This window comes from Centruroides vittatus, unplaced genomic scaffold, assembly GCF_030686945.1.
Source record: "Centruroides vittatus isolate TY-2023 unplaced genomic scaffold, ASM3068694v2 contig_10, whole genome shotgun sequence".
Lineage (NCBI taxonomy): Eukaryota > Metazoa > Arthropoda > Arachnida > Scorpiones > Buthidae > Centruroides > Centruroides vittatus.
In genome coordinates, this window is record NW_027120658.1 from 1,138,296 (window position 1) to 1,163,527 (window position 25,232).

At 36.1% G+C, this 25,232-nt stretch overlaps 2 non-coding genes across 2 annotated transcripts; one reads left to right on the top strand and one right to left on the bottom strand.

The window, feature by feature from the left end:
* Window positions 1-16,640: 16,640 nt before the first annotated feature.
* LOC136982035 (small nucleolar RNA U3) lies at window positions 16,641-16,853 on the bottom strand. Its single transcript, XR_010881837.1, has one exon. It is a non-coding gene; the product is annotated as a small nucleolar RNA U3 (small nucleolar RNA).
* Window positions 16,854-17,238: 385 nt separating this feature from the next.
* TRNAE-CUC (transfer RNA glutamic acid (anticodon CUC)) lies at window positions 17,239-17,310 on the top strand. Its single transcript has one exon. It is a non-coding gene; the product is annotated as a tRNA-Glu (tRNA).
* Window positions 17,311-25,232: the final 7,922 nt, after the last annotated feature.

The following is a 25,232-nucleotide window of genomic DNA, read 5'->3' on the forward strand; positions in this document are numbered from 1 at the left end:
CGCGTGCCGACAAGACAAAGAACTTATTCTAACTTATATCTAGCTTAACTAAGTACAGGGCCCTAGAGAAAGATAAGGTGGAAGAGAATTAAACAGAGATGATAAGACTGAAAATTGGTTCGAAGGGGTGACTGGCGGTAATAAATAAGAAAAAAAAAACCTCGGATCCGTTCCTTAATAACTTTCTTTGTTTCTGTTCGTCCCGTTTTTCTCTCTCTCCGAAAAATCTTCCTTCCTCTCGCTCCTGTCCTCCTATCTCCTCTGACGTAACCCCTCGACCCCTCGGTGTCACACCCTTTTTGTTTTTATTACCGTCCAGGCCACATGTGTCGACTAACTACCGCGTGGTTAAGTAAATAGAAAACGGAAGTAAAATTGTTACTACAGGAAGATAGTATAAGGAAAGTAAAGAAAAGAAAATAAATAAGGTTTAATAAAGCCACATACGTCCCCACCAAAAGACATATTAACAATTAACAGAAACATTAATATGGATATACACAACCATTAATGGATGATGAACTACAGTTCATCTTCCAAAGTGAAGCCGGCGATAGTCCACTTTCTGCCCCCGTAAGTTATACGGGTGGGAGATATTACCCCTCTGTTCCAGCATGGTCTCATTACCCGAATCCTTGCGGTCTCCTTGATGCTGCTGGTTATGTTGATTATACCTATTGTAGCTCGCCCGTTGCGCAGTGGGTAGGTGAGGGATGTCTTCTTCCTCTTCAATCTCCTCGATCTCTCCGGATTGTGATCCTTCGTGTCCAATTGGGATGTTACGCTTCCGTCTAGGCTCACGGAAGTTTGAGAAGCACGGTTTTAGTCTGTCTATGTGTACAACAAGTTTTTCCTTTTTATTACAATTTTCGATTTCCGCGTTAACAGGCCCCAGGAGGCGAGAGACACGGAAAGGACCTAAATATTTTGGAGAAAACTTGCCTTGCTTCTTCCCTTTCCTTAACATCCAAACTTTCTGCCCTACCTCAAAGCTCCTCACCTTCCTCCCTGTGTTGATGCGGTTACGGTTAAGTTTGTTACGGTTGCGACTTAATTCGTATGCCGATTCACGGATGCATCGTAGCTTATCCATAAGGAAATCACGATACTCCCGAATACCCGGGTAGTCATTTGTCTGTTCAACAGGGAACGCATGAGGGAATTTAGGATCAAATCCGTAAAGAAGAAATGAAGGTGACTCACTAGTAGAGGAGTGTGTAGCATTATTATAAGCGAACACAGCAGTCTGTAAGAAGGTATCCCAATTGTTGTTGCTGCCGCCTGATATTCTGGCCAAAAGGTTACTGATGGATTTGTTCACACGTTCACAAACTGAGTTCGAACAAGGGCGATATGATGTCGTAACATTGTGCTTGACGGTAAGGATGTTGCACATTTCATTAAAGATGGAGGACGTAAAATTCGTGCCCCGGTCAGAGATGATGATCTCGGGACTGCCATATCTGCAGACTATCCTTTCGAAAAACACATTGGCTACAGAGGCCGCAGATTGGTCCCTTAAAGGGACGGCTTCTGTGTATCGAGTAAACATGTCAATTATGGTGAGAATATAACGATTACCCTTATGTGTTTGATTTAAAGGGCCAATTATGTCGATTGACACCTTTTGAAACGGATAATTAGCGACTTCCGTTTCTTGAAAGGGGGCTCTTCCTTGATGTAAGTTATGTTGTTGGCAAACTTTGCAGAACTTCACGAATCTATCGACGAGTTTTTTCATCTTCTTGAAGTAGTAGTAACGGTTGATCAGGTCACACGTTTTTTCTTTGCCGTAGTGTCCGGCTAATGGTGATTCATGGAATGCTTTAATTACGTCATTAATTGCTGTTTCCCCTACACAAACACGCCTCCATTGACGTATTCCAAACCGTCCCGGTCGTACGTGGACTAATACATCACCATCTACTTGATACTCAGGAAGTATGCCACTACTCGGGTAATCATTGTAAGAGGGTGGGAATTTAATTAAATGATTTCTCATTGGACCAAAAATTCTGTCCCCAATCTGGGACTTCTTTACCTTTTTCCACAACTCTTCACTGATGCAATTAATGACATCGCTGTTTGAGGGGGCTTCTTCTCTACTACCATGTGGTCGAGACAATAAATCAGCCACTGGGTTACTCTTCCCTTGAACATGCGTAATGACCAAATCAAAATTAGATAATTCTACGGCCCATCTCATGAGGCGGTTATTGTGATTTTTCATATTTTTCACAAAGGTTAAAGGTTTGTGGTCGGAAAGCACAGTGACCTTCTGACCAAGAATAAGATGTTTAAAGTGGCGGAGGGCTAAGATTATTGAGTAGCATTCCTTCTCGATAGTGGAATATTTTAGTTCGGGCCCACGGAACTTCCTACTAAAGTAGCCAATGGGAATGAGTTTCCCTTCGCTTTCCTGTTCTAAGACCGCACCAGCCCAGGTATCTGAAGCGTCCGAGTGCATGAAAAAAGGTATTTTAAAGTCGGGATGAGATAGCACAGGGGGTTTAGATAATAGTTCTTTAAATTTTTCGAAGCTTGATTGGCACTGGTCGTCCCATAAGAACTTTACATATTTTTTAGTCAGATATGTAAGAGGAAGAGCAATCTCGGCAAAGTTTGGGATAAAGTTGCGGAAGAATCCCACCATTCCGAGGAAACTCCTGACGTCTTTCACATTACGCGGGGGTTGGACTTCTTTAATCGCATCCACGTTGCAGGGATCAGGTCGTATCCCCTTACTATCGATGATGTGTCCCAGATACCGCACTTCTTTCACCATGAATTTCGATTTTTTTGGGTGCAATTTCAAGTTGGCTTTGTCTAATATAGAGATTACCTCCCTTAGGAGTTTCACGTGATCTTCAAAGGATTGGGAGAACAACACAATATCGTCTTGAAAGACGAAACAATTGATATCTATGAATCTCCCCAACAGCCTAGACATGGCGTATTGAAAATACCTCCCGCTATTCTTTCCACCTTGCGGGAGGCGGCACATCTGGAATTTTCCCCAAGGAGTAGAGAAAGCAAAGAAATGACGTGTTGATTCATGTATGGGTATCTGGAAATATCCAGACTTTAGGTCGATTACCGAGAAGAATTTGCTTCCCTGAAACTTCGTTAAGATCTCATCCACACGGGCTAGAGGGAACTCCTGGGACTGGGTTACTTCGTTAATTCTTCGTAGATCGAGAGTAACCCTTAACTCGCCGGACTCCTTCGGGACAATGTGAAGGGGGGAATTCCATTCAGAAGTACTCTCCTCGCAAATCCCCGCCTTCAGATATGAAACTATCATTTTCTTTAGTTCACTCAAATAACATTGCGGTATTCTATATTGTTTTGTATTAATTATTTGGTTACTTTTAATGATAGGTGTATGAAGAAATTCCTTAGTACCGGTCAAATCTTCTATTTTCCGTGCGAAACATCCGGGGTGTTCATTAAAGATACGCTCCACTTCCTTTTTTTCGTAGTCTTTCAAATGGGATAAATTAACCTCCATCGTATTATCGGATTCCTCCCTTCTGAATCCACAACACTGATAAAAGTCATCAATTTCGGTTCTATTCCAAGATGTTACATTCTCACCTGTTTCAATTAATACTTCCGGGAACCTGTTTAACACATCCATACCCAATACTCCTTCGTATTCGACTTCGGATGGCAAGTGCATGCAAGTCATTTGAACATTTTGAGTTCTCCCTCCTCTTTCGATCTTGATATTAGACTCCCATTCGCATTCGATAACCTCCCCACCGATTCCTCGTAGTCGTTTCCAACTCCTGTGAAGTGCACCGTTCGGTCCCCTACTCCATATCTCGCTCTGAGCGATCTTCAGGCTTAGCACGGACCTTTCCGCACCCGTATCGACCAGAAACTTGATACTGGTACCATAAGCATCACCAAGAATGAGGGGAAGGCCCTTTTTAGAGAAGAACACATTAGGGGCCAGGGTTAGCTCGATGCATGGGACGTGATACTGGCTATCATCACGCCCCGTAATTAGTTTAAATCATTTATATTCCGTTGAGGGCACTGGCGGGCCAGGTGGCGAGGATTCCCACAAATGTAACACCTTTTTAGGACAGATCGGTTCGGGCTATCCTTATTTTTATCTAGATTTCCACCCAGTCTTTCGACCAAACCATTAACAGTACTACATAACGACCCCACCATTTTTTCCAACCTTTCAAGTCTATCGTCTTCCTTTGTTTTCACAATATTCATCACACCATTCGGATCCTCATTAGCGGTTGGGTTCTTTATTTCAATGGTGTGTACAAATTTATTTTCTCTACTAACGTTACACTCGAGTTCGACCCGTTCTTCCCTCTCCGCTTCCTTAATTGCCTGATCTAAGGTCTGGGGTTCTCTCCTTAATACGTATCCCTTTAGCTGGGGCCTTAGGCCCTTTATAAATCTCTCTCTAATAATGTCATCCCTCAAGGCACCAATTTTTTCGTTATTGGAAGCGGCCTTCGACAACAGTGTATTCATGCGGATGACATAGTCACATACCGTCTCATCATGGTTCTGCTTAATACTTAAGAGTTGGTCGAGTGCATTCTTTTCCTTAAGTTCTCGCTTTTCGTAACATTGAATTAATTTTTGCCTAATTCCCTCAAAAGTACAAGGATCTTGGTCAGCCAAGCTGAAGAACGTCGATAATGGCCCCCCTTTTAACCGAGCTTGTAAGACAGCCAATTTCACTTCACTGTTCCACCCAGCCAGGCGAGATATATTATCTATGGTCTTGAAGAATTGGCGGACATTAACCAAATCACTGCCACTATTAGAAAAAATGGGAACCATTCCTAGAAACCCTGTGACTACAGGAGGGATCCCCTCACCCTCGCCTCCTGAGGATGTAGCAAGATTGTTCTGGTTACAATCATCCATAATTAATGATATAAAAATAATACAATTGATTACAAATTGTAGGGCCTTAAATCTACAGGCACGATAATACAATGCTACGTTCTATACAATAAAAACCGTATCCCGTTACTAACAGAATCCTGTCGCGGACGCCATTGTTAGCCGAGTATATGAAATAACAAGACCCTGAGAGTCGCTCGGCTTTGATAGAATAAAAAAAAAGGTTTATTAATTTCAGCGAACATAAATAATTTACAAAGAAACGATTACACACACTTACTAATTACTAATACAAATACATTTGGGACTGCGCGTAACAATGTCATCAATTAGTCCCCGCGTGCCGACAAGACAAAGAACTTATTCTAACTTATATCTAGCTTAACTAAGTACAGGGCCCTAGAGAAAGATAAGGTGGAAGAGAATTAAACAGAGATGATAAGACTGAAAATTGGTTCGAAGGGGTGACTGGCGGTAATAAATAAGAAAAAAAAACCTCGGATCCGTTCCTTAATAACTTTCTTTGTTTCTGTTCGTCCCGTTTTTCTCTCTCTCCGAAAAATCTTCCTTCCTCTCGCTCCTGTCCTCCTATCTCCTCTGACGTAACCCCTCGACCCCTCGGTGTCACACCCTTTTTGTTTTTATTACCGTCCAGGCCACATGTGTCGACTAACTACCGCGTGGTTAAGTAAATAGAAAACGGAAGTAAAATTGTTACTACAGGAAGATAGTATAAGGAAAGTAAAGAAAAGAAAATAAATAAGGTTTAATAAAGCCACAATGGCGTTTGGAATGTCGAGTATGATTCCACTGACTTTTCGCGTTTAAAACTTCGGCCTCAACCTCGCTAATATTAAAATATCTAAGGTAGTTCTAGAGATTCTTTTTCAGTCTGTACCATCTCACGTGACTCAGCTTACATGTGATAAGTGCAACACCAAATCGGTTACTTATTACAGTGGAACCTGGTTAACTCGAATCGGTCGGGGGAAAAAAGTTTGGAGTTACTGAGGTAGGACAAAAAAATCAAGATTTCGTACATGGTTTATCGGTTACCTATAATAATCTATCCATAAGATTTTTTCTTGGGTCTTATTACGTAGAAGCGTTGCTTCAATGTAAACCTCTCGGCATCGTCCAGGAACTGGAAAACACTTAACTCAATGGTTAAATAAGCCAGCATGAAATGCTTTCCCCGATGGTTCACTCCTAAGTGTTTAGTAAGAATTTTTTTAAGTTGCGATATTTCGCGCTTAGGATCGATCTGTTTTTTCCTTCACAAGCATCACTCGACGATTGTTTTTTTTTTTAAATTTCGCCATAAAATAGGACTATAATCGTTTTTTTAATTAATTTATCATTACATCAGCTAGTCGGAGAAATCCGTCGGCAATCAAATAAAACAAGAAAATGTTGGCGAAAAAAGTGGGTTGGAATGAGTTAGTATCTAGGTCTTGCACGTTGTCTTGGTCACCATCTCCGCCTGCCGTCACGTGGTACAATATGTATTTTTAGTTGACGTGGTTCCTGTTCTTTATAGAAAGTTTCCGATTAGTTCATTTCATAGATGGAAGTCAATTACTTTATTTAACGGCAAATTAAAATCTCGTTCGAGTGCGAGTTAAACGATTCGAAGAATACAAGATAACCGGTTTGATTTAATATGTAAATCCCTATGCTTGAACGGTCGGGGAAAGAAAATGACTTTGAGTTAACCAGGTTCGACTGTATGTCATTTGTCACTGTCCATTTTAGAAATGTATGATCTGCTTGTGACCTCGGGTTGTTGGCCATACAGTGCAACTGGGCGGTTAACAGTACGATAGATTTTAGATTAGAGGTACCACGGCATCTTTTTATCAGTGTGTACCCGTCATTTCTTGTTAGGTTTATTGTTTCTAATTTCATGGAACGAGTCGTTGTTTGAATGATTGTCAATAGAGAGCTTTTGCCATTCTTGTATGAAACTATTGTATTTATAAATTTTAAAAGTACATTTATGGGGCTTTATTGGGTGTACTATAGATTACTCCCTATGGAATTTCAGGACTTTGATTATATATTTGAACTCGGGACCGAGACGAGTTCAACGGTACCCTATTTTTGGACCGAAGACGAAAAATAAAAAAGTTATCACACTTTTTAAGTTACCATACTTTTTTAATGCTCTCATGAAGACGGCACCATAGTTGCTAGTATTGCCATCTTGCGGTAAAGTCTGCAAACCGTGACGTCGGACTACAGTCATCTCCCGGAGCGTTAAACACGCGATATGAGAGCGGAGAGAGCGACGCGACTTCCGATCATCGCGCGATCGCCATTTCGGTTAATTAATGTTACTTATGGCAGCAAACATGGCGTCCCGACTGACCTCTCGTATGGGCGCCACCACACGCCGCCATGTTCTAAACTAGTGATCGATTCACGGTAGTTCTTGAACAAAGTAAAAAAAGGGGGAAACGTCTACTAAAGGCAATTTTAACGGCAAGCGACGTGACTCCCGATCGCGATAGCGAGGCCGACTTAGCGGAGAACGACGCGACTCCCTATCATCGCGCGATCGCCGGAAAAAAGTATGATAACTTTTTTATTTTTCGTCTCCGGTCCAAAAGTAGGGTATCGTTGAACTCGTCTCGGTCCCTTGAATTCAGATATATACCCAAACACACAAAATTTCATAGGGAGTAATCTATAGTATACCCCTTTATTGTATTCGGCTTATTATTTTTATTTATTTTTTCCCTTCTTTTGACTATTTTTAATCAGTCGTTTCGCCGCTTGAGGCAGTCGCCTCCTCGTCTCACCTATTAAGCCGTCCCTGGTTCTTACAATCGGTTACGTCACTTTCTCTCTTCCAAATGGACTAAAAAGCACAAATCTGCAATCACGTAGTGAACCTGAGTCTTATTTTTATTCAATGCTAGTTTTATCTTAGGATATTGATTGAGTTGGTCAGGAGTAGGACTGTTGGTTAAAAGTTTCATTAAAATAGTTCCGCCATCGGTCGAGAATCTTTTGTGGTGTCCACAGAGTTCTCCTATTCTCGTCTTTGATCTGTAAAATCTGATAGTAGGCCATGGAAGCTTTGTGACGTACCCGTGCTAGTCGATATATGGCTTTCTCGCCTTCGGGGATGTTCAGGGAGTGTTTGCTTCCTATTAGGTAAGTACTTCAGCTGTGGCTGCCATCTTTTTAGCAATGTTTTTTTTTTTTTTAAATTCAAAAATAAGTACAATTTCGGGTATGAAAACCTTAAACGATGTATCGTCGGCAGTTAATGCTCGGTATTGTGTAAACAACACCAAACACGATAAAGGGGTGTGGAGTTTCCACTGAACTCGAAGCAAGCTGATCTTCCGCTTCCCTTAAGAGAGTCGGAAGGGAGGAAATTCGTTCCGAAAGTCGCCATACTTTTCAAGATTTTTACATTTCGCATTTGTGTATTTTTGTATATTTGATTTTTGGCCTTGAAACGTCGAGAAATGAAAAAAAAAAAAAAAAACAAAGGCGATTTTCTGTGAAGAGCATGATTTTGTTCACCCACTTTGAAGTTTAATAACTCCTATCTTTTATCTAAAATTTCTGAAAGTTTGCAAGGAGATTTGGGTATTGGGGAATTGATGATGATAAATTTTTGTGGTTATTGGTCAATTGGTGGGGAGATAGATAGATGGATGGAAACTCAAGTAAGAAGGAACTTAGTGAAGATTTTACTCGTTATTAGCGTTTACATTTAAAAAAATAAAACTCATTTGTATCCTCAAAATTAAACTTTTTGCTACTTTATAATTAAAAATATAGAAACTTTTTATAACTGATATCATAACAGATGGCGCCACATACAATTTTATTTACTTATGATTAATAAAATTTCATTTAAAAAATAACTTTTGTAACAGCCGGGAAAGTTACGCCACTCGTTGATTGATTTTTAAGAAATAATATTTTGAAACATCCGTCGGATACATGTTGGCTAATTAAATTTTTATTTTCAAATATAAAGGTTGAGACTATGCAGACGCGAGCGAGCGAGAATATGTGGCGAGAAGAGGCGAGACGCGATAAATATCAAAACCTGTCAGATATATGCGAGAACCAGAAATTCGCTCTCGCCAGCGTTATTTCTCGCTTCTCGCTTGTGCATGATTTTCCTTTCCGAAAACTAAATCGCTCGCAACCTCTCGCTCGCTCTAAATTTGTGTCTGCATAGTCGCACCCTAAGTGTGTAAAACGATGACAGCAGTCTCTCTCTAATCGATTATTGCGTAAACGCTACTCGTTTACGCAATTTAAGTTTTGAAAGAATTTCGTCTAATTTTATTTTGTCTCACCCGCCAATATGACGATAATTTATCCTAATGGTGAATGGGGCGTTTACATTTTCACGACCAGCTCATCGGAATGTCTGCCTATAAAACGATACAACTTCAATTTACATCTGAAGATTTAAATACGTTTTGGCTTGCTCGTCTACATGAATATGGAAATTTAGTCACAGAACATTGAAAATATTAATCCCTTTCGCCACGTCTTATCTCTGTGAAAAGGGTTTTTCGCCTATGGTTGCGCTAAAAACTAAATACAGGAATCGTCTTTTATCACTCGAAAACAATTTACTTATGTGTGTTTCTAACGTAAATACACGTATGGAGAAAATTTTAAATGAAAAACAAATGCAACTATCACATTAATTTCTTTTCTTTACATGTGTACTTATTGTAATTAAAATGTTTATAAGTTTATAATAAATGATTTTTTCTCATAAAATGATTTCATTATTGTTTTGCGACCCCCTTTAATATCACCGCGACTCCCAGGTTGAGAAACGCTGCTTATGCTAATATGACACCATCGTTTGGAAACCAAACAATAATAGTAGAATTTATTCATCTCATTTTGAAGAAGCATGCAGTTATATTCAGTTATATTAATGGCAGAAGATATTTACAACCAAATTCTGAATCCTACAATTTTTTCATTTCCTCCACATCTTCAAAAAATCCCTGCGATAAAACGTTCAGAAAGAAAATCAACATCTAAAGACTCTATTTCGGAAGCCTCTAAAGAAAAAATTGCAAAGATAGAATATGAAGTATCAGTCTCTCGAGATCACACATATTGTTTGCCATCTCCAAAGAAGGTGCATGAAATGTTAATTTTAACAAGGTAGAAATATGAACGGCTACAAAAGAAACTTAAATATAGCAGACAGTCTAATAAAAGAAATTCAAATAAGATTGTCAATTTAAAAAACGGTATTCAAAGGCTCAGAGAAATCTTTTTAAATCCGATGCTATAATGATAGAACATAACTTTAATGGACTGCTTCGTGAGCTATTAAAACATCAGCTTCTTGGTAATGAAGGCAATGAATATCCAGAAGAAGTTAAAAAGTTTGCTTTAACTCTTTACTTTTAGATACTCATATGCCTTACTAGAATACGACAGTTTATTAAACTACCTGCTCCTAGTTCTCTACGGAAATGGTCGTCTTATATTGATGGTAGTCCTGGCTTTAGTGAACATTCTTTTCTTTTATAAAAATCAGAGATGAAACTAAAATTTCAACCCATCCACTATTATGTTGCTTAATTATTGATGAAATGACAAAAGACAGGTTGATTGTGATGGGAAAGAAGTAATAGGATATATTGATCTTGGTTTTGGAAATCTTAATGCTGACGTGTCGTCAGCATTAAGATTTGATATCCCATGACAACCATGACATTAAGATATCCCATGGCAACACAAGCACTTGTAATTTAGTTACTGCAGTCAACAAAGACTGGAAAATTCCTGGAAAAAAGACTGGAATTTTCCAGTCTTTGTTGACTGCAACAGTATGAACAGTAATGAAACAGTAATGACAGTGCAACAGTAATGAAACAGTAACCAAACAGTCTTTGGTTACTATTTCATTAATGGAATACAAAGCACAGTTAAAGCCAATTTGGTAAAACAATATTTAGAGAAATTATATTCAGTTAGTGCTCATGTAATTTCAATAACATGTGATGGATCTGCATCAAATATTTCAATGTATAAAGAATTGGAAATTAACTCTGATGTAGAAAATTTGAAAAAAAAAAACAGAAGAAATTATGCATTTCTTGATGCAGCTCATATGTTGAAATTGATGAGGAATCTTTTGGCTGATCTTAAAGTTCTAAAGATGGGTGAGAATGATGACAGAATTATTAAATGGCAATATTTTATTCAGTTATATGACTTACAGAATAGAGGTCTTCGTGTCTCAAATAAATTAAAATCATATCATATTGAATGGTGGAGACAAAGAATGAAGGTAACTATAGCAGCACAGACATTAAGTAGATCTGTAAGTAATGCCTTTACACTTTGTAAAGAAAATTTCATAGAAGGTTTTAATAATGTTCATGCAACTGTTGAATTCACATCGAAAGTAAATATATTTTACCTGCTTAATTCTTGTCACTCAATGGGGAGATGGACAAAGAGTCCAGTCTCAAACAGAAACAAAATCCAATGTTTGAAAATTATTAATAAAGTGTGAGGTTTCCGACTGGGGGCTGACTATGTCAAGAGGGTCGAGCGGTCGCGAAGGGTCGTATGTGGTCGATCGGCACTGAGACAGACTCTACGGTTACAAGAAACCGTTTATTTGGCACGAAAGAAGCTTACAAGATTTCCGCGATCTTGGAAGTTCTAGGTCGGTAGCAGTCTCTGGGTCTTCCTCTCCTTTCCGATATACTCCATTTTGAAGTAGTGTCCCTGGGTCGCGAATGGCCAGTTCCCTCGACGACTCCGCGACTCCAGGACGATGCGGTCGACTTCCGTTGATGGAAAGATGTCGATCCGAGGTCGGGAGACGGAGACGAAGACGGGCACGAGACACACACACAACAATAGATCCGTCACTTGGAACTTTCGGGAGAAGAAGCCCTCGCGTCCTTGAATTCTCAGGTTTTATCTGTTTTCCTCCGATTCCGCTTTCCGATTGGTCTCTCCTCGTCACCTGGTGACAATTCGAAACCTTTCGGGGGCGCGGGAGAGGTCAAAATCGAAGTTTAATTCGATTCCCACTCGGAGATAGACGATCTACGTTTCTCCATTGTTCTATTGTTTAAAAGTTCGCGTCGTTTTCATTAAGAAAAACTATTTCTAACTTCTATTTTTTTTTCTCTAAAAAAATAATTTTTTCCTAAAAATAAATGATTTTAACGCAAATTTCAGTGAGGTTCGGACCTATCCAGAGCCTCACAAAAGGAATTGATTGTAAAAACTGTCCATTTAAAGGAAGAAAGAATATTTCAATAATTGATCTAATAATTGATTTTAAAAATATAGAACAAATATCAAATCAATACGATTGGACTGAAAAGCCATTATTATATTATCTTCTAACAAAAAATTTAGCCAAGATCACATTGAGTTATTTTTTTTCTGCAATTAGAAATAGAGGTGGTAACAACAACAATCCTACAGCATTGCAGTTTAGATCAGCATATAGGAAGTGTTTGTTAGGCGGAATTTCTCCATCTCCAAAAGCTAATAGTCAATTGAACTGTATGGATATTCTTCCATTTTGCATTTCTAATCAAAAATGTATAGAAAAGCAAGATTTACATAATAAAAAAGATACAAAAATGATTATATTTAAAGGGCAGTGATACTCATCATTATTCTTTAAATATGATATACAGTATGTATAATATATTTTGCATTACACTGTAAAACTTTATGCTTAATATGTAATGTAATGTCGATATGTGTATATTAAAATTTTTATTATTTAATAAAATTATAATTTTTCATTTGTAAAATTTTTCTAAAAATCCAGAAAATTTTGCTAAAAAAATTGTAATTTTATTAAATAGTATAAAAGAATTACGATCAATTTTACACAATATATTTTGATACATTGCATATGTATAAGAACAATTTGATTGATTTAATCTAAATTGCAAAATATCTGAAGTTATCATTAACTTAAATTTAGTCAATAGACGGAGTCAACTTCAACTGTCATGGCTGCCGCACTTCAATTCGCCTCAGCTGTAGTAACCGGTTTAGCGCACTGGGTACGTTCGTAAAGTCGAACGAGTTAAACGCGTTAGTAACGAATCGTTCAAAATTTGTAGTCTCGCTCAGTGTGCATGCTCTGCGGTGATGACGTTTCGAACGAAACTCTAACGAAGTTCACGAAGGAAGCAGTTAGTTTACTTCGTTAAGAAAATGGCACCCGATGAAATCGATGTTTCTAAATCTACTCGAGTGTTTAAATTGTGAATTAAAAGGTGAAATGATTAGAAATAACTGTCCACCCGAAGCAATCTAAGAAAAATATTTCGGATAAGGCTGCACTAGCAACATTCATATCTTCGATTTTAGAAACAGCCATTTAGTTATAAACGAATCGGTCGAAAAGTCTAACGAACTAAGAATAACGATGACGTCGTTCTCGTTTAATTCGTTCAACTTTACGAATGTACTGTACCCTCTGGTAAGGCGCATCTTGTCAGTGCCGGATTAAGCCTCTAGCGGGCCTTAGACAAAATTCAAATTAGGGCCCCATTTAAATAAGTTTCTTCTAAAGAAATAAATAATGTCACTTAAGATTTTTCTTAATAATAGAGAATACAAACACTAATACAATAATAATTGTATAATAAAAGAGTTTCTGGGATAACAAAAAATGTATAAAAATATACTTGTGGCACAATGAAGTAAATTCTTAACAATATTTCGGTCTTAGGAAAAGAAGATACAAGTCATTTTTTATGAACCGGTTCGGGAACATATCGTTCGAGCTTCGTAAATTTTGTTTTCTCGCTATAAAAGTAAATTGTGTCAGCTCATCGTCTAGTTCTTCAACATCGACGGCTTTTCTTTTTATTTCACTTATCTAATCCGATACAAATTCTGTAAAAAATACTTGAAATGTTTTGTTAACTTTTTGATATTTCGTATCAATTTCGCTACAAATTTTGACACAAATAACATAGAATGTTCAAGTATTTATTTAAAAAGCTGCTTGACAAGTCAAATCGATATTTTCATCCGCTTGATTTTCGTCAAAAATTGTTTCCGTTTTCTTGGTCTTTCTTCGGTATTAGCGTCAAATTTGATGTCGGATATTGCTAATGCCTCATTTTCAATTTCGTTATATTTACACCTTAATTCAGACATATATTGAGATAAACTATGTGGCAAACTTATACAGGTCGTCAAATTATCACTAGGATCTTCTATGGATTTGTTGGATGCATTTATCCTTGACTAGGGTTTCTCATTCCCCGGTCCTTTGCTTGTCTCGGGATTTCGAGAAAAATGTCATCTGTTTCCCGAGATATATTTAGTTATTTTTAAGATATAAAATATATCTTGAAATCGAATGATATAATTATTTTTTTATTTTTTAAAGTAATTTAATACGTCCCGCATCCTCCAAAATAATAATATTAATGACGTCATGTAAAATATATATTAAAAATTACCTTTGAAATACGTAGAAATATTTCACAAATAGAAAAAATTTATTAAAGTTTTCCAACAAACTTTAATAAATTTTTACAAACTGTTTACAAAAAAAGAAAAATAATAATGCCTTTGAATCGAGTTGAAAATTTACAGAAAAAAACGAACTTACTTGTTAGATCAAACTTGTAATTTAGAAATTAATTTTCGTTTTTCAATGTAAATTTTTTAAAAAGCAAAGATGGTCGATACTCCCATCACTCAATCTGATTCAATTGTGCGAATGGAATCGTCTTTAATAATTTAATAATTATATCCCGTAAGGTTGGCAACACTGAAACGAGATGACCAGCGGCAGACGAACCGAAGTTGGAGGTAAGTGGACTTCAATTCCGGCAAACGATAAAATTAGTAATCGACGTTTTCAATTTTCGAAATGTGAAAAGAATGGCGAAAGAAATATAAGCTGTTAGTCACCGAAATCGGCAATTCTTGGGAATGTCGGCCGAAAATTTTTCGTAGAGAATGCGTTAAATCGTTAATCGGCCGCGATAATTTGCCGATGTAACTTGGAAGAACGCGGAATGGCAGGAAGGAAATATCCTAACTCCGATTAAGCACAGATTTTCTTTAAAGAACTCCGGGCAAATTGTAAAGAATTTTTATTAATTAGTGGACGTGCATTTCGGGTGTTTGCGGCCCCGGTCGGTCTTCTGGTGTACGAATATTTGGTAAGGTAAATGACTATACGATATTACGAATAAATTCTAAATATTATTAATACGCTATTAAGACTATACAAATTAGTCTTTCCATGTCCTTCTCACACCCCAGGAAAATAACCGGAAGGAAGTTTTATAACGCTTTGCATAGTGAAGTGGATGAGTAGTCTCTAATAAAAGGTAGACTCGGCCGTAAGATTATTTTCCTGAGGTGTGAGAAAGGACTGGAAAGTCTTGTTTCTATAGTCCTAATTGTGTATTAATTTTACAATTATATTCCTGGCAATTTTATCAAATATCGGAATATCATCTTATACAGAGATAAATGAAGTACTGTTGTTAAATTTTAAAATTTTCCACCAAGACGAGATAGTTTGCCTCGGCCCCGGCCGCACGCGATTAACCGGTGAATGATTTAATAAGAGCGAGGTTGAGGCTGAAGTTTTAAACGCGAAAACATGTACGTCGGATGTTCAGTGCCCCTTTCCTGTAAGTCGAGAAGTTTGACAATGGCGTTTGGAATGTCGAGCATGATTCCACTGACTTTCCAAACGCCATTGCCAAACTTCTAGGCTTACAGGAAAGCGGCGCAGAACGCCCGACGTACACGTTTTCGCGTTGAAAACTTCGGCCTCAACCTCGCTAATAAATTGCACCGTTTACTTTTCCAGAAAATTCAGAAAAGTAAGTAATATTTTTATATGCTAATTAATTTTTTTTCCGGCTTGCATTCATTGAAACACATAAATATTTTTTTTTTTTAAATAAGGTATTTTATTTGTTTACTAAAAGAGATCTAATTATTTTTGATAAGATAGAAGTTATCAGATGGTAAAGTTTAAAATATTTAGTTTTAGATGTTACAAATGGCTAGCTACAATTTTTAAAAATATTGAGAGAGATATATGTATAACTTTTTACCATTTGTTTAAAACAATGGTAAAAAGTTTATGGAGTGTACTTTCAGAAGATCGTTTTTAACAGTAAAAAAAGCATTTTCCAACGGAACGGATAAATTTCATTCTGAGAGCACTCACAATCGAAGGAAATATATTTTTATTTAGTAAAATAATTTCTAAAATATTTGACAACGAGAACCCAATAATGTTTAATAGATACGTAAGCATGATTTTTGTATGTTACATTAAAATTTAACTCTAATATTCTCTGTATATTATTCGGTCGTAAAATTGTTCTCGTATTTAATTAATACGTTAAATATAATGTTCAACTCTAATTACGTACTGATGAAAAATAATAAAAAAGCTATATTTAATAATAATTTCTTATTATATAATTTGACTTAAACGAATTCTTGGATTTCATTTATATTACGCAAATGTCAAACAACGCAGTTTTTATATTCGTTTTAAATTTGACTACAACCGTACCTAAAACCGGAAGTAGAAACTTTCACGCATGCGCATCGAAATATAATTTAAATAGCGACGTCATCTACAATTCGGAAGCGACGTGAAATGACGCCAGGTGATCTCCGCGCCGCTACAAAATCGCTAGTCCCGCAGTCGTCGGGCCATTGCATTTCAAGCTAATTTTTATTGGTCGAAAAAGGGGACCACTCAGAACGGGTTTCCTCCCTCCCGACTTCCTAAGTGGAAGCGGGAACGGTCATCAATGGCCGGCCATCTGCCACAAGGGGCAGTCAGCCGACCCGCTTCGCGCTCAGAAGGAAACCCCACACCTCGTCATCGTGGTCGGTGTTGCTTACAGATTCGGTCGCGAATCCGTCAAGTCTACTTCAGAAATGATCCCTTGAAGTATGATCTTGAGTGAAATAACGCTCCTCCCTTCTATTTGTACTTCTACGTACTCTTCTACTTTCGGTGTCGCTGCGTTTCGGGCTGTAATTCTGCCTAGTTGTGGAACGTATTGGAAAATACGAAACAAATTTAAGTCCGAACACTTCCACGCCTACGATTTTTATAAAACATGTTTTCGTATATATTAGATTTTTTCGTAATGAAGTAATAATACGGTTTAGTAGAGTCGGGCTATATTAAGATGAGATAGAGACGTCGAATCTACACTTATAGTATTTAGGAAGAATATAATTTTCGTTATTGGTATAAATGAAAAAGAAAATCACGTAATAACGAAAATAAACAGCGTAATAATTTCTTTATAGAGGGTTAAGAGAAATTATATAGTAAGTTCCCGTGTGGTCTAGTGGTTAGGATACCTGGCTCTCACCCAGGAGGCCCGGGTTCAATTCCCGGCACGGGAAGTTCGAACGAAGTTTTTATCCTTTTTTTTTTTTACTTGTTTTTGAGAGGGGATTGTTGGTTTTTGTTTTATTATATTTTCTACTCTTCGCCAATATTGGTAACGTAAAATATTTCCATGGATTAACAAAGCTATGCATTAACTCATATACATATAGTTTATATATATCGGTTATAGTAATACTTTAATTATTTACTTATTTTACAGAAATTAAATTACAATTCAACTCTTTTAATAAATGCGATATTAATACAAAAATAAAAATTAGAATATTGTGCTAATAGATGGCGGCACTTATTCGTTGCCCTTACCTATGCCTGGACGTCGGTTGAGTCACCCTTAAATGATTCGAGTATAAGCAGTTGTTTAAACTATTTTATACAATTTACTTGGTTTTTCTATTTTTTCTAAATAATAAAAACTATTTAATCATTTCAAACATCCAATGTTGAGGAAGTAAGAAGTGTTATAATTTTAATTTAAACGTTTTTCGGCACATTTTTGAAAAAAACTACGGTATAATAAAATGTGATTCGTCATTCCCCTCGAATAGCGTCATTCGATGCAATGTTTGTATCAATTTTGTTTCGACAAAAAGTCACAAATATTACCGATTGACATTTTGATAAACTGATAAACTCATCAGTTTCTGTAATTATATTAATGTCGTTTATTATTTTAAACCTATTCCCGAAAGTCGTATCGGTTATTGTTTAAATTAGATTCGTGTTTCTCCCACGATCTAGTGTAGGTTTTTTGTCCTTTAATAGGTGGTTGTCTCTTTAATCCGAAAATATTCGGTAGACTAACTTACAGCTAAACAGGCTTAAAACTTTTTTATTGGTTCTTCATCAAATGCATTTCGGACCAGTTTTATGAGTCCTGGTCCCTCTTTGTAAAAAAATTTTTATATAAGAAAACGTTATAATTATAGTACTACTGTAAGTACACGGGAAAATAGGAATTAAAAACGAATATGAAAACAGATACCAGTAAGCAATGTATTGTTAATAAGGAGTATACGAAGAACTAAAAAGGGTATAAAAAATGTATTTAATTAAAAATGTTTTTTAAAGAATTTTTTGTGAATCTTATTATGTACGTACTCGCGTCACCCATGTTAATAAAAAACCTTTGATTTCCTGTATCACTGATGAGGGACCAGGACTCATAAAACTGGTCCGAAATGCATTTGATGAAGAACCAATAAAAAAGTTTTAAGCCTGTTTAGCTGTAAGTTAGTCTACCGAATATTTTCGGATTAAAGAGACAACCACCTATTAAACATAAATACAGCTACTAAACAAATTTAATTTTTTGTCCTTGTCCACGCATAATAAAAATAATTAGGTTGTTACTAATAGCGAATAAAATAACACGGAAACACTTTTTAGATGCATAAATTAATATCATAGGACAAGAATAAAATAAATCTGATATCGAATAAGATTCCGTTTGTAATTTATTGTACTCTTCCGTCAGATAGCATTAGTGAAAATCATTGATTGATTACTGTATTTAAGGTTTAATACGATAGCGTGCGTATCCGTGATTTCAAGAATGAGTGCTGTTCCGGGCAGATTCGAGGAGGATATCATTTGAAAGGGTTCTATCAGAGTCGAAGAAAGAAAAAGTATATGCCTCTATATCCTTATTTTCTATTTGTTATATATTTTGTCATGAGGACTTAGCCTATTAATAGGACATATTGCACTGATGTTTTGGCTTTAGCAATCGAGGAAAAACTTATTCAGAGAAAACAAACAATCTTTATTGATCACATTGTATTATACGTGTACACACTTTACGTACTTTCTTTATGTTTCGGACCTTCGGGTCCCTCCTTGGCTGGTTTACAAAAACATGGCAAATTTCTTTATTGTTAATTACTATGTTCCAACTAACATTCCATGGGCCAAGATAGCAAAAGTCATTGATTCATTGTCTGGCCAGTTTAAGGCTTTGTGGTTTTAATATGTATGTTTAATTGTGTCATTTGTGCCATGTGGATACTGTGTTTTAAAAGAATGTGTCCGAAAATAAGGATGTCTACTTATTTATAGGTTTTCTCTGTATGGTAAACAGTTCACTAAAGAATATACAAAGCACAATATAATTAATACTTTGTGAGATTCAAACACAGGGATAGAAAAGGAATAAAATAATTCCATTTCTTAATTTTACTAGAAATTATTGAAATTATGTATTTTGAATTTATGTATAATTATCTTTGGTCCGTGCTACACATTTTTCAACATGTGTTTCTGAGAAATATCAGTTTAAATTTTTCTGCTTATTTTCGATTTGTACAAGATTACTTTCCTGTCATTGAAGTCATGCAATATGTATTGTTATGTTTATTTTTATTTTAAAATAACAAAACTAATTGCATTGATATTGAGGGGATGCTGCAGCACCATACACCTTCCTGGTTTAACAAATTATAAATAAAATTTTATAACTGGTTAAACTCAAAAATTCAAATTTATTTTAAAAAACTATGCAATTTGAATGCAAAAGAAATTGAGCACAAATCAAGGATTTATATATATAATCTATATAACCAGTTAGATCAATAAAAAGCTGAGGTTGTGGGAACAAAGAAAAATGGATCCCAGAAGCTGAGGATAATTTAGAGAATTATCATATAAAAATTACTAAACTTGAAGACAGTCTGGTGGCATGTAGCCTATAAAGAAAGGTCTGTCGACATGAATGTGTATAGTCTGGAACACAAGAAATAAATGGTAGTCCCTTTTGGGCAGACTATGTCTTCAATTTTAGTAATAATAATCTCCATTGGGTGAAAAAATTTACAAATATAAAAATTAGTCATCCTTCTAAAAAGTCCTTCTTGAAGCTAAAATCAAGTCTATCTGGTTGTGCCTTTTTAATTTTTTTCTTTCTTTAATTCATGCCACGAGTTTTTTTCTTTCTCCCTCCTGTCTGTTCTATATCCTTAGCATGTTTATCCCTGTTTAATCTTCTCACATACTGCCACCTCCCTGAACTATTCATAAATTTTACCCTTTTTTGTTTTTGTTAATTTGGAATATCTGTGCACCCTCTCCAGCAATTTTTGAGATCATTGCAGCCAATAGTCAGGAAAGTTCCCTTTTCAGGAAACTACACAAGTTCCAAGGTCACAGTAAAATTTATACACTAAATTGGTTCATGAATGCATTATTACAAATTTGTACAACCAGTAATAGCATTAAATTTTTATTCAAAGAGAATTAAAACTTAATTTTCTAACAAACATTGGCAGTTCCAATCGGGGTGCCTGTATATTGGAGTACATGTCCCCTTTTTGACTTGGATGTCCTTTTCCTAATCCCCAAGAGAGTTCCAAACAGTAGAAAATTCATGACTATTCTGCAAATATAAAAAACTAATAAATGATATTTGTCTGTCATCCTGTGCAACTTTGTTGTATGTTGATAAAACCATATTCCTTGTTTTTGAGACCTTAGTCCTGAGTGCAACCAGTGCCACCTTGGGGAGCACTGATCCTACGTTGAATCGTAAAATTTGAAGCTTCCTACATAATGTATGATGCCCTTTTTTTAATAGTTGCAAGCACTGCAAATTCCAATATAAACAATTCAGTTTATACTTGTGCTCAAGTGACGGGACAAGTATGATAAGCTTAGCAACAAATAAAAAAAGACTAATTAAGGTGGATGCACAAGAACAGTAAAATTAAGGTGGCATTGAATGTCAATTAATCACTCATTTTAATTGTCAACTTCAAAAGAAGCAAGTAGCCATTGAATTAAAACCACTAAAATCCTAATATCCAGCAGAGTAAAGGAAATAAGTACTAACATTTTCACTCATGTTGAACAGACATCATCAAGCAAACTTAATTCAAGTATACCCAGTTTTTGAGTGGTGGTATTCTAGTATTCATTGATGTTTAATTTTGTCACCATGCTTTTGCTGGTTCTGTGAATTACACCACAATCTTACACATCCATGCAGTGAATATTAATCGGGTGCAGGTGATAGCCCCCACATTCAGAAAAAACAGTAAGGAAAATTTGAACAAAGCAAGAACAAAAAATGAAGAGAAAGCAAACACTTGTAGTGCTCCGTCACTAATTTGTTATATGTATATTTTTTTACTTTTATTTTGTGTGTGTATCGGGATCAGCCCTGCATTGGATCCCTACATTGTCGCGATATTTTTTTTGTAAAACATTCCGTTTGTCGCGTACCTCCGTCTTTGGCAACCACTCGTTGGTCTAGGGTTGGTTGTGATGACATCATGTGACTAGCTAAAAGCCCCGGATGGCGGGGGTTATAAAAGGGAGTGTATAACATGCATGGAAACCTTTTTTTTTCTTGGGACTTCACCGTGGACAGAGTAAGGAGCACACTAGCGGAAGGATACTAAAGTGAGGAAGCTCCAACAAAGGAGGTAAACGAAGGAAGGGTTGAAAGTAGCTGGACTCAGGTTTTGGGCAAATCCGTTTGCATCCACACGGATATTCCACCCAGAGTGTAATAACTGTTGCTGAGAAATAGAAGATAAAAGGAATAACCCATACAAGTGTGTAGTACGCCTGTTCCTGTTGTAAAATTTCTTCTTCAGATCGAACAATATTTAATGAATGTGTTGGTCCTCTCAGCATGTACTCTTCATTGTTATATACTGTAAATATTACTATTAGGCTAAGCGGTTCTTTATTTTAGTAATTAGTGTACTAGTGTTTTGATTGTTGTATTTTTTTTTTTCGTATATATATAAAGTTTAATATTTTCTTCTTGGAACCTGTATTCAAGTGATAATTCTTTGTACGACCCTTGGGTTTTCCTTACCAACTGTGAGTCTGATCTTTACCGATACTATACTCACTACACATTCAAATAAATTACGAGTGATAGCAAATTACTGTATTTGATGTTTGTATAAAATTTTAGGCAAATCAACTTCCTCTGTCTTGTAAAAGTATTCTTGTATGCCCTGGAGTCATTGCAATTTGCATAGAACTGGAACATCTGTCGACACAAAATCATAAATATTCCAGGTTACTCAGCTATCTTCAGAGAAATTTGTGTCTCTGAAGATATGCTGTTTATCCTGTTGTAGAGTTTGCCGACAGGAGGGGATGAAAGCAAAGGCAGTCGAGCGGTCAGACGGTCATGTAGGGGTGGATGACTCACTGAGACTGGTTGTCCATCAAAAACCGTTTAATAAACATAAAAGTTTTCTTACAAGTTACTCTTGTTCGAAGAGGTAACACCACACAAAACGCGCAACTGACAGTCCCCAAAAGAGTTCGTCCAAAGTTCGTGTTCCAATGTCCGGCAGTTCGACGGGAGACGAGAAGACGATAGGCCCGGGGCAGATGGCACGTATTCTGGCTGCTGAAGCTCGATGCGAACCGATGATCTAGAGATGGCTAGGCAATCACACATCCACGGTGCTTCCTCAGGGTTCGGAAGGGATCCTTTCTTTCTGATGTTACGGGCGCACACACCACCACCGGAGGAAACTCGCACATCCAAGAACTCCTTTATGTCCTTGAAACGACGGTTTTATAATCTTTCTCCCCCAAGTCACCTCTCCATTGGTCTCTCATTGTCACCTGGTGCCAATTCGAAACCCAATAAAGGGCGCGGGAGAGGTCATCGTCGCGACAGAACTTGATTCCTTTCGCAGCGCGTGTTTCTCAAATTCGCTTCTTTCATTGTTTTAATACAAAAAAAACTTCCATTAAACAATGGAAATCTCCAATTTCGTCCCCTTTAGTCAACTCCCGTTCAGGTCCTCACACTGTCATAATGAGAATCAAAAAACCACACCTTTAAAACATCCAGTAACAAATCCAGTAAAGGTATGGTTTTTTGATCTATTTTTATCCAGTTTGTGCAAAGTATATATTAATAATGAGAATGAGAAAAATGATTTTCTTCATCTAAAGAGTAACTTTAACGATTTTGTCTTTTAAATGCAAATAGTGGTGCACCCAATGGACTCTGGCACCCTCCAAATTTTCTTTACAAAAACCTCCAATTTACCTTTACAAAACACAAATCTAGCTGCCAAAGTTAATGGATCATTAGGTAACCTGCATGCCCTCAGACATAATATGGTAATTATGGCAGTCATGGATCTTTTTTGTAATACACTTTCTCTTCCTCTTCCAATACTTTGGTATGGAGATCATAATATTTTTTCATTTTATTTGTCTCCCAGGATTTAATCTTGGGAGAGCAGAGTTAAACAAAAAAATTTTTTTTAAAATATAAATTCATAAAATTCTTACCTTTAAAATATCCAGTAAAACATCCTTTAAAACATCCAGTTCTACTTATGAATTAGCATTCACATAAGTAGAACTGGAAGACATGACACAATATTCTATTTTTAAAAAATGAATTTTAATATGGAAAAGTTCTCTAAAGGATCCATTTTTCTTTCTTTCCACAATTCAGCCTTTTATTTATCTAACTGGTTATATATATACTTGATTTGTGCTCAATTTCTTTTGTGTTCAAACTGTAATTTTTAAAAATAAACCTGAATAAAATAAATTTGAAACACCTAGATTTGCCTAAAGTTAAAACTGGCTCTGCATTTGCATAGTTAAAACATGAAGATTCAGTACATGTCTACATGCAATTATTGCTACGTAGGAAAGGCATTTATATCTTTTATATTTTCTCCTTGGCTGTCTTTAAGAATATATATACTTTTTCTGTAGTAATCAGTATTTATGGCTTTTGGCTTCAAGACATTCTCACTGACAGAAAGTTTAAAAACTGTGCTCAATCTTGACATATATTGAAAAGTTTTTTGTATTGTTCCAGTATCCTGTTCAAAAACATATTGCTCTTAGGACAGTGTGGACTTGCTGCATTTTGAGTTATATCCCAACTTTTTAAGAAAATTTTAAATTATTTCAAGTTTAAAGGCAGACCATTGTCAAAAACAAAAATTAAAGGAATTACCTGTCACAAAAAGATTGCTTTTAGACTGTATGAGTGTATTGGCAATGCTGAAATTGATGGAATGTTTCAAAATATTTTGAAAAATAGTCATTGACTAGTAAATAATTGTCATTATTATAATGAAAAAAAATCCATACCAACTCTGTACTATGGTAAATTAACTGGATTATGTAGAATTAGAAATTCTGCGAAATTTGTCTTTCTATACAAGGGTATCTTAGAAATACACACCATAATCTCAGGAATAAGTTCAAGTGTAGACAGTAAAAAAATGGCTGGAAATGCTTGGTTTCTGAGTTTTAAAGGTGTCTCTATATCACACAACTGTTCATATCATCTTACAAAGATCTTTCTTGGTTTCTGAGTTGTTAATGTTATGTCTTATTTCTCACAGATGATTTCCTTCATCACAAGGTACTAACAGAATCTAGTGATTTTCCATTCTGATCATCTGAAATCAGGAGCAAGCAGATATAAGTAGGGTTATCACTACATAGTAAATGCATGAATATTGGTTGAGTCAACCAATCTTAATCTTAACCAACTTATCTTAATAAATGACTCTAGTAAGGATGTACCGATGAAGAAAATGACATTTTTCTTTATTATTAATAAATTTTAAATTAGATTTACATGCTTTTTCTAGAACTACTTGTAGAATTTTGTTATGATCTTCCAGGATGACTATAAATTAGTATGTCATCAAGATATGTTTTCAAACATTCAAGGAATCATGATATATCATGACTCCATGAAAAATTTCTGGAGCACGCAATACTTCATACTCTGTAAGGAGATGCAGGAATTGGACTCTTCTGTTAACTACTTTCAATACACCCTTCAGTAGTGTTCTCATTTAATTTTATCATCCAAAATCTGGACTGAGCATCTAGAATTGAGAAATATTTAGCACCACTAATTTAGATCTTATTTCTTCAACAGTTGGAAGCAGAACATGACATC